At 38.5% G+C, this 11,129-nt stretch overlaps 1 gene segment (V, D, J or C); it reads left to right on the forward strand.

Annotated features, from left to right (window-relative positions):
- LOC102871066 overlaps nt 1-11,129 on the forward strand; it is a 188,969-nt gene that overhangs the window by 57,617 nt on the left and 120,223 nt on the right.

Consider the following 11,129-nt stretch of genomic DNA (forward strand, 5'->3'; position numbering starts at 1 on the left):
TCTGTTTCTCTAGTTGGAACACAGCACCTGAAACATCTGTAGAACCATCCTGTGTGTTGCCCTCCTCTCCACTAGGAGGAGCTATCTCGTGGAATTTTCCCATTAGCCCCATTCTGTCTGTGTGGATGGACTGCTGGTGGGTGACTTCCTGGGGATTCTTACTCTGGGAAGAGGACATCCAGCTGTGTACTGGCACTGCCTGCCTTCTACACACATGTACCAATGACTTGTATTTTTAAAAAGTTTCTGGGTGTTCCTTCTTCCTTGCTGGTTTTAAAGGCTAAGAAGATCTCCATTGTTTCCTGTTTTACATGTGTATATATTCTGTCTAAAAATAAAGAAAGATAAAAGAAGAAGAAATTTCCCCCCCTGTAAGACTTGAGAACCTACTGTTGCCAAGCTCCAGACATGTCTACTGCATTAATCGCCATCCTGCATATGGTGCTGTGCCTTTCAGTGGCTCAGTTTTGGAAAGATGAAGTGAGTCAGAAGACTCATACAGAAGGACCGTGTTTAATATACATTTTTGCTTGTGTCTTATGCCAGGTGCGGCTGCAGGAGTCTGGCACTAAAGTGGTGAGTCCTTACAGACCCTCATACTGATGGTCTCACCATAACTGCTGAATTATTAACTAGTAACACTGCTATTTTGGAATGGATCAGACAACAGCCAGGGAGAGGCCTTGAGTGGATGGGAGGGATTTACTACAGGTCTAAGTATACAAAGGATATGTGCTTTTGATCCAAAACCAACTATTCCTCAACGCAGATGCAGGCAAGAACCAATTCTCCATGGAAGTTTGTCTGTGACCACAGCAGTTACAGCCATGTATTACTGTGCCAGACATAAATGGGAAGAGGTTAGTGTGAGCCCAGACCCAAACCTGCCTGTAGAGCAGGAGAGTTGGTGCAAAGGAACCTGACGACCAGCAGAAGACTTACAGAGTAACAGAACACTCTTAGTACCAGGGGCAGGGATAGAGTTGAGCAAAGTGTCTTGAGTATTCTCCAAATGCTTCAAATCATGCACAGTAGAATCTCCCTATATATATTTGGGAATTATATTCACTTATCTTCAAACAAATAAAAAATTAGAAATAGTTTTTCCCCTCTGTATATAATGGAATATCCTTTCCTTATAATGGTTTTAAAATGTTTCTATTAAAATAGAGGAAAATACATTTTCTCATTAATTTTGTTTTGATTTTTCATTGATAGTTTAGAGCCAGGTGATATTTTATTCAGAATAAAAAACATTCTGTGCATGCAATCTTACTTTGTTTTTCTGTCTAATGATAGCATAAGTGGATAGAGGTATTTTGTTTTGTTTTATATGTTTTTAAATTTTTATTTAAATGAAAACGTACAGAAAAGTTGGATTTTTCATTTATTCACTGTTGCACGTTTTCCTCCCTACCCTCCACCCTAGTTCACATTTTTTAAAAAGAAAACCATTCATTGTTGAATTCTTTCTTTCCTTCTCTCATCCTTGCCCCAGTCCACTTTGCTATGCACCTCTTCTTCTGGAATGTTATACAAATAATGTTTACAAAATACAAATATTTGTTATACAAATAATGAGTAATATATTCCTTTTAAACAGTTATTTCCTTCATCTGTTCCAATCCGGCGTTCATTACTTATCCCATTTTTCTTAGTTTCTTTCCAATCTTCATGTAGGTCCTATTTTATACTAGTGAAATTATGCAGAATTTGTCCTTTTTTGACTGAGATATTTCACTCAGCATAATGCCCTTCAGGATCACTGTGTTGCGTAATATTTTATGAGTTCCTTGTTTTCCATTGTTGTGTAGTATTCCATTGTATGATTATACCTTTTTTTTTCCTATCCATTCATTTGTTGATGGACACTTCAATTGCTTCCATCTCTTTGCTATGATGAATAATACAGCAATAAATATGAGTGTGCATATATATGTTTGTGTGGCAGATCTTGTTACTTTAGGGTATATTCCTAGTACTGAAATTGCTGGATCAATGATATTTCTACTTTCAACGTTTTGAGAAAGTGTCATACCATTTTCCATAGTGATTGGATCATTTTACATTCTCACTAGCAAGGAATAAGGATTCCAATTTCTCCACAACCTCACCAGCATTTGTTGTTTGCTGCTCTGCTGAATTTTGCTATTGTCACTGGGGTGACATCTTATATTTATTTTTATTTGCATCTAAGAGCTAGTGATTGAGAACATTTCTTCATGTGTTTGTTCACCATCTGAAGGTCTTCTTTGATGAAATGTCTGTTCATATCTTGTGCCCATTTTGTGATTGAGTTTACCTTTTTCTTGTTGAAGTAGTCAATGAATTTTAGATATGAGTTCCCTATCAGATATGTCACTAACAAATTCTTTTTCTCCAGTCTGTGTGTTTCATTTTTATCCCAGTTGGAGAAGTACTTCGATGTGATTAGAGATTTGATCCTTAAAAGATCTCATCAGTCTATTTTATTCTTTCCTGCTTGTAGCTTCTTCAAGGTTGTAAGACTGGTCATATTGTGGATTAGGGGTTTGAAAATTCTTCCAAGCTTTTCTCTAATGAAATTTAGAGTCCTTTGCTTTACTCCTAAGTCCTTGCTCCATTTTGAGTTGAGTTTGTATATATGGTGTGATCTGTGGATCTTGTTTGAGTTTTCTACAGATTTTTTTCTAATTTTGCCCATGTCATTTGTTAAAGAGGCTGTTGTTTCCCCACTTAATTGATTTCATCTCCTTGTCAAAAATTAGTTGACCATAGGTAGACGAGCTGATTTCTGTGTTCTCAATTCTATTCCTTTTATCTATTTATCTGTCACTGTACCAGTAACACACTGTCTTGATCACCACAGCTGTGCAATGGGAATTGAAATCAGGGAGTGAGATGCCTCATATCTTGTTTTTCTTTTTCAGGAGTGTTTTAACTATTCAAAGTCTCTTTCCATTGCAGATGAAATTAGAAATTACATTTTCCCACCCATTGAAGAATGGAATTGGTATGAATATGGAGATTACATTGATATTGTTGATTGCCTTTGGTAGAATTGTCATTTTCATAATATTGATTCTTCCTGTCCAAGAGCATGGTATATTCTTCAATTCTCTGGGTTTCTTTGTGTTTCTTGTAGTAATGTTTTATAATATTTGTAATAGGCCTTTTCTATTTATAGTTAGATTACTGCCAATTATTTAATCTTCTGCTTAACTATTGTGATGGGTATTGTTTTTCTTGGTTTTATTTCTATATCCTTTTTCTCATATTAGATAAATCCAATTTTTTTATATGTTGATCTTGTATCCTGCCACTTTGTTAAGATGGTCGACTATGTTCAGTAGTTTTCTTGCTGAGTCTATAGGGTTGTTTTAAGTATACTATCATGTGCATATAGAGATAATTTTACATTCCCTTTGCCAGTTTGTATGCCTCTTATTTCCTTCTCTTATCTCATTGCTATCGCTAAGACTTCCAATATAATATTGAATAGGAGAGGTGATAGTAGCATCCTTACATAGCTCCTTTTCTTAAAGGGAATGCCTTTAATTTCTTTCCATTGAGAACAATGTTGGCTCTTGGTTTTGTGTCTATACTCTTTAATATGTTGAGGGAATTTCCCTTTATTCCTATTGTGTTGAGTGTTTTAATAAGGAAAATGTGTTGGATTTTTGTCAAAGTTCTTTTCTGCATCAGTTGATAGGTTCATATGGTTCTTGTTCTTTGCTTTGTTAATGTGATGAATTACATTGATAGGGTTTTTTTTCTTATGTTGAACCATCTTTTCATACCTGTTATGAATCCCATTTGGTCGTGGTGACTTTTTTTAATGTACTGTTGGACTCTATTGGCCAGGATTTTATTGAAGATTTTCATATCCATTTTATGAGAGACATTAGCCTATAGTTTACTATTTTGGTGGTGTTTTTAACGGATTTTGGCATGAAGGATATGCTTGCTTCATAGAATGATTCTGGAAAAATTCCATCTACTTCTATTTTCTGAAATACTTTATGTAGAATTGGTGACAGTTCCTCTCTGAATGTTTGCTAAAATTCACTAGTAAAACCACCTTGTGCAAAGTGATTTTTGCTGTTGTTGTTGTTGGAAGTGGTTTTAGTACTTGTTCAATTTCTTCTTTTGTAATGGATCTGCTTGGGTGATCTACTTGAGTCTGTGTCAGTTTAGGTAGGTTGTGAGCTTATCAGTATTTTTCCATTTTTTTGCTTGGTTTTCATATTTATTTGAGTATAGTTTTTCATAATATTCCATCACTAACCATATAGTTCTATTGTGACCTTGCCCCTTTTATCTCTTATCAGATTATATGTGTGTTTTCTTTCTTTTCTTTAGATAGTTTCGCTAGAGGATTTTTTTTTATTTTATTTTATTGATTCTTTTCAAAGAACCAACTTCTGGTCTTGCTGATAGTTTGTTGGGTTTTTTTTCCTGTTTATTATTTCATTTCTTTCTGCCCTAATTTTTTATCATTTCATTTTTTGTAAGACATCAGGTTTTCTTGCTGGTTTTTTTTTCTATTCTTTTGCAGATGTTTGGTTAAAGAATCAATTATGGTTTTTTTTCTTCCCTTTTGATATATTTGCTTATTGGTAAAATTGACCTCTGAGAACCAAGATGGCAGCAGCAGAGGAAGCACTATAAGGAGCTGGAGGTGCAGCAAGATACACAGAAATGGGCCACCATGGCACTCTACAGCCCACAGTTTATCTATAACTGAACAATTAAACAGTTGATTACTGGTCTTTAGTGTGGATGAGGCTCAACATCAAGAGGACAAAGATCCCAAAAAAAGAATGGGTAAGTCCTGATGCTGCCAGCCCCTCCACCACCACTGCCAAGCCCATACCAACGCAGCCCTGTGTGGCTACTGCAGCCGAAGCCCAGGGATCCCCTCATCTAGGATGGGCAGTAGGCTCCAGGCCCCGTGGCTGGTATGATGGAGCCCCCACACAGCCACAGAATTAACTTATTCTAAAGAAATTCTCAGAACCAAGAGATGGTGATGGTGGGATATTAAGCCTGAGGAGCTGGAGGTGTGGCAAGCCACACTGAAACAGGCCACCATGGCCCTCCACAACCCACAGTTTATATATACATAAACAGCCAAATAGTTGATTACTGGTTTTCAATAAGGATTGAGGCTCAACATCATTAGGACAAAGGTTTTTGAAAAAAAAAATGGGTAAATCCCACTTCCACTGGCTACCCACCACAGAGACCATGTCTCTACAATCCCTTAGGGCTGCTGTGGCCAAAGCCCATGAGTCCCCTAGCCTGGACCAGGCAGAGGGCACCTGGCCCCACGGTCAGTGTGACAGAGTCCCTGCATGGCTGGCAGTGGTAGATGCCAGTGGCTACGGGCCCCAGGCACAGGAGGGGACAGGGGCAGGCAGGTGAGGGGGTGGGAGGGCAGCACCATATTGCTGCTGGAGGAGAAGGACCAGATACAGGAGAGGATCTTGCTGTCAGTGAAGAAGATTTTTTTTTGGTAGGTTAGAGAAGAAAAGAAGGTCCTCTAAACAATGGATTGATAAGGTGACTAGCAATGGGCTCGAGCATGCCTCAGATTGTGGGGATGGGGTAAGATAGGGCAAGGACTAGATCTGTTTTTAATAAACTTTCTGTGAGCCATAGAGAGAGCTCTGTGGGCCTAGTGAATAGAAAGTTATGCTACCAAACCAAAGGTGGGCGATTTTAATCTGCAGCACTCAGGCCTGGTTTCAATTGTTTTCAGTCACTCTTCTATGTGGTACCACTGGTCTGTTAATTGGCTGTACAGAGGTAACTCATGGTTGCTGTGATGCTAAACACTATGATACTGATGTGACAAGTGTGATAATGGTTACTCATGGTGGATAGTGCTTGATGGAGCTCCCAGATTAAAACAAGCTTGGAAGTAGGAGTGGCATCCATTTCTGAAATAGCTTGCCTCCAGAAACTCTATGAACTAAGAGAAATTATCAACGTTATAAAGTGTTGAGGTCTTTCATTCATAGGGTGACTATGAGTTGTCTATGACTCAGTAGTACTAAACAACAGTAGCCGATCCCGGACAGTAGATCTCCTCTATGCACCACACTTTTTGATTTCTTGACTACTGCTGCCAAGACCTCTTTTGACCTAGGGCAGGTCTGTTCACCACTCTCAAAGCCCCTTCTCCATTTGTAGAGGGGGAGGGTAGTGATGCCGACCTTGAGTTGCAGTTGGATCACTTGGTGGAGGGGAGGGGGGTGTTGGTGGTGCTGCTGGAACCAGGAGTGCTGTCCTTGGACATGGCCTTCAATGGGGTGTAGGGTCCGAACCCTACGGGAGCCTTTGCTGGGGATTTGTGCTGCCAGGCCCCTGGGATGAGCCATCTGGCCCCCAGGGAAAACCATCCAGCCCCGGCCCCCAGGGAGAGCTGTCTGGCCCCTGGCTTGTGCCTCCTGGCCCCCAGGGAGAGCTTCCCAACCCCCAGGGTGAGCCACCCAGCCCCCAAAGTATGCTGCCTGACCTTCAGGAAGTGATGCCTGAACTCTGAGGAAAGCCATCAGGTCGCTGAGAAGAGTTGCCTAGTGTATACAAGGAATTTTATCTAAACCACTTTCCTTCACCTCCTTCCCCAGTGCATCTGTAAGTAACACCTCCAAAACCTCTTTGTAACTCACAAGTTTGTTCTCTCTAGGTTTGCTCCCTTTCCTATAGTTAAAGTTAACACTGAGTCTTGTTCCAGACCTGAACCCTGAGCCCAGTGTCAGAGACAAAAAGGAAATACAACTGCCAGCTTAGGAAGTGAAGGAGGATGGAGCCTCAGGTTTCAGCCAGCCATCCCCACTGGACTCACCTTAGCAAACGCTTTGCAGTCCAGAGGGCAGAACAGGAAAATATCTGCTAACTGAACAAGAAAGCATGCAGCTTCAATGGAGGACCACCAGTAAAGTATTAAAGTGGGCTCCCCTTCCTCCTTCACATCAATGCCCCTGTTCAGCATGAAGAAACCAGAGAGTCTGTGCCCCTTTCCCAATGAGAAATCCACAAGTGAATAAGGCAATATCTTTGTTTAAAAAATTAATCACCTTTGGACTATGCTCATTGTTACCCTGTCTTTTCTGGTCTCCACTGGATCATTCTCATTTCCTTCACCCACTCCCTTCACCCACCAAATTGAGCAGCCCAGTGATTTCAGCCCTAACCATCCTCACCTTCTGCTCCTAACCCTTATCCCCTTGTATCTCCAAACATGTTTTTTTACATTAAAAAATAATTTAAAAAAATAAAATTTGACTTCTAATTACCACTTGGACATTTCCTAGACATTTTTGTAAATTTGTTTTTATTGGCATTTGTTTCAAGAAACTTTATTTCCTTTTTTATTTCTTTAGTACCCACTCATCTTCAAGAAAATTATTGTTCAACTTCCAAATGTATGATTTTTTCCTTTCTCCTCTTATTTTTTATTTCTAATTTTGTAACATTGTATACTGAGGAAATGCTTTCAATTATTAAAATGTTTTATAACTTACTGATACTTGTTTTGTGACCTAAAATACGATCTCTTCTGAAGAATGATCCATGCACATTGGAGAAGAGGGTATACTATGCTGTTTGGGGGTACAATAACCCATGTATATCTATGAGATTGAGTCGGTTTATTGCATGGTTTAATTCTTCAGTATTTTTGTTGCATTTCTTTCTGGTTAATTCTATCTTTTCTTGAGAGTAGTGTACTGAAGTCTCCTACTACTACATTGGTGTTGTCTATTTCTATATTTGGCCATATATGGACTAGATTTGCCCATTCACCCAGATGTCCATCAGCTTCCTTAACAATAGACATTCACACCCAAGCCTGACTCAGGCCTTGGGCCAAATAAACACTCCCACCATATCAGATCTAGAAAAGACCTATCTAGACCTTGGAAATTGCAAAAATCTTTCCTTGAAGCTGGTACATGGGATATGGAATTGCATTATCTTAAATGAGAGACAGACAACACAATGAGAGACCAGTAACAGTGTGTGGTACCAGACATCACAGAAGTGACTTGTGGACTAAGCTATCATATGAACGGGTGGCTGGGGAAGGGAGGACTTGACCAGTTAGGCAAGAGTGCAAGGAATGTTGATGTAACAGGGAAAGGGAAGAGACAAAACACTTATGCTTGGGGGCGGGGGAGTGGGAGTGGGAATAGTGAATTTATTGGTAATTTCTGTAAGTGATATGCCTTTCATCTGCTTGGCAAAATGCTTGTCTGTCAGGTATTATTCTAAAACTAAGCATCCAAATTAAGTCACACTAGGAAGAAGGATTTGCCATCCACTTCTGAAATATAACAGGCTTTTGAAAACCCTATATACTATAGAGTACATTTAGAGTAGAATAACAGGGTAGCTGAAGCTGAGCCCCCAAATCAGGAAACTCAAACGAAGATGAACAGTTGAAAGTAGACACTAGTGACAGGAACAAGAAATGTGAGAAGCATTAATGGAGGAAAATTAGACATTGTTAAGAAAGAAATAGAACACATAAATATTGACATATTAGGTATTAGTGAAAAGAGAAGGTTTGGTATGAAAAATTTTGAATCAGACTATCATATATGATCTACTATGCTGGAGAGGAAAAGGTGAGAAAAATTGAGGTCACTTTTATAGTTCTAAAGGCTGTTTCTAGATCCATTCTGAAATACAATATTGTTAGTGACGGGATAATATGCATATGTATACAAGGAAGATCTGTTAATACTACTATCATTTAAGTTAATTCACCAACAACCAGAGCCAAAGAGGAGAAAATAGACTATTTCTACCAACTTATGCAGTCAAACATGTATCCAAGGTGCATTAATAACAATAGGTGACTGGAATGCAAAAATTCGGAACCAGAAAGAAGGATCAGTAGTCAGAAAATATGGACTTGGTAAAAGAAATAAGATTGGGGATAGAATGATAGAATTCTGCACAATGAATAATTTATCCACAGCAAACAACTTTTAGAAGAAGCATAAATGAAGGCTATACACATGAATTTCCCTGATGTTGAACAAGAATCAAATATATAGGTGGAAAGAATCATTGAAGTTCAATTTCAGCAATGAAAACTAGACCAAGAGCTAATTGTGGAGCAGACCATTAACTATTCATATGCAAACTCAAATCAAAGTTAAAGAAGTCCACAGGAATAAATATTTTATCTTGAGTCTATGCCCCATCAATTTCAAAACCAACTCAAGAACAGGATTGAGGCCTTGAAAATAATGAACAAAGATCAGATGAGCTGTGGGAAGAGATCAAGAAAATAATTCATTGCCAGTGATTTTGACGATTTCTTCATGTGTCTGTTTTCCATTTGAATATATTCCTCTATGAAAATTCTTTCCATGTATTTTGCCCATTTTGTAATTGAGTTGTCAGTCTTTTTCTTGTAGAGGCCCAGGAGTATTCTGTAGACTTTCTTATGAGACTGTTGTCTGAGATGGTATTACCAAAGGTTTGTTCACAGTTGGTAGGTTTTCTTTTTACCCTGTTGGAAAAAAGATTTTGACGCACACATGGATTTCATCTTCAGAAGGTCCCATTTATCATTTTTATCCTCTTCAGATTGTGCATTTCTGACTGTATTTGGCAGTCTCTTTATATCTTCGACTAGCACTTCTAACCTTTATTACAGTTTGTCTCTTATGAACTATACACTTTTGGGCTTTTCTCCCAGGTCTCTGATCCACCATGAGTTGATTTTTGTGTATGGTGTGAAATGTGTAACCTGTTTTAGCTTTCTGCAGGTGAAAGTCCGGTTTTGACAGGATTATTTCTTGAAGATGTTGTCATTTCCCCAATTGATAGGTTGTGTTTCTTGTAGAATATAAGTTAACTATAGATAGTTGAGTCTACCTCTGAGTTCCCAATTCTGTTCCATTGGCCTATGTGCCTGTCATTGTACCAATACCACACTGTTTTAGTTATTACTTCTATGTAGTAGATTTTGAGGTCAGGGAGTGTTATGCTTCCTACTTCATTTTTATTTCTCAGAAGTGTTTTGTTTATTCGGGAGTCTCTTCCCTCTCCAAATAAATTTGGCAATTTTTCTTTTAATCTTCTTGAAAAATGAATTTGGTATCTGCATTGGGATTGCATTGAACATGTAGATTGCTTTTGGTAGAATTGTCATTTTCATAATATTGAGTCTGCCTATCCATGAACAGAGGACATTGTTTCATTTCTTTAAGTCTTTTATTGTATCTTGCACCACAATGAGGTACCATCTCACTCCAGTAATAGGGGAAAAGTTTAGCAGGGCATCAATAAATATAATAAGTGCTGGAGAGGATATGGCAAGAAAGGAAGTCTTATACATTGTTGGTGGGATTGTAAAAAGTAACAAACATTCTGGAAGGCAGTTTGGCACTTCCTCAAAAAGCTGAACATAAAAATTCCATATGACCCAGCTATTCTCCTGCTTGGAATATACCCTGAGAAAATGAGAACTGAGGCACAAATGAAGACTTGTACACCAGTGTTCATACCAGTGTTCACAGCAATGTTCACCATTGCAAGAACAAGGAAACAGCCCAGATGTTAGACCACAAGTGAATGGATTGAGAAATTATGGTACATTCACACAGTGGAATACTATGCAGCATGCAGGAGCAATTAGTTTGTAAATTATTAGCTAACTTGGGAGAGACTGGGGAGCATTATGCTGAGTGAACTAACTCAGTCTCATAAGAACAAATATTGTATAAAACTGTTACTTAGGGTGAGTTTAAGGATCCAAGGTAGGGGGAGAGAGGAGCCTGCGGGATGAAGCTGTCCAGGTGGAGAAGGGAATTAATCATGGGGTTGTACTATTTGAGAAGTGAGGGTGAGGGAAATTGGAAGAATCTGTTCTGGGAAACAATACACTCAAATTTTGTAACTAAACTAGTATAATTTTTTTTAAAAAAGACAGAAAATAATTCATGAAGAATGCAAAACGTTATTATAAAGAAAGAAAAAGGAAAGACCAAAATGTATGTCAGAAGAGATTCTGAATATTACACTAAAGCTTCAAGATGCCAAAGCAAAGGGAAGAAATGAAGAAGCTAAGGAGCTCAATAGAAGATTTCAAAGGACAGCTCAGGAAGACAAGACAAAGTATTTTA

Source organism: Elephantulus edwardii, unplaced genomic scaffold, assembly GCF_000299155.1.
Source record: "Elephantulus edwardii isolate Elephantulus edwardi_28Jun2011 unplaced genomic scaffold, EleEdw1.0 scaffold00325, whole genome shotgun sequence".
Classification (NCBI taxonomy): domain Eukaryota; kingdom Metazoa; phylum Chordata; class Mammalia; order Macroscelidea; family Macroscelididae; genus Elephantulus; species Elephantulus edwardii.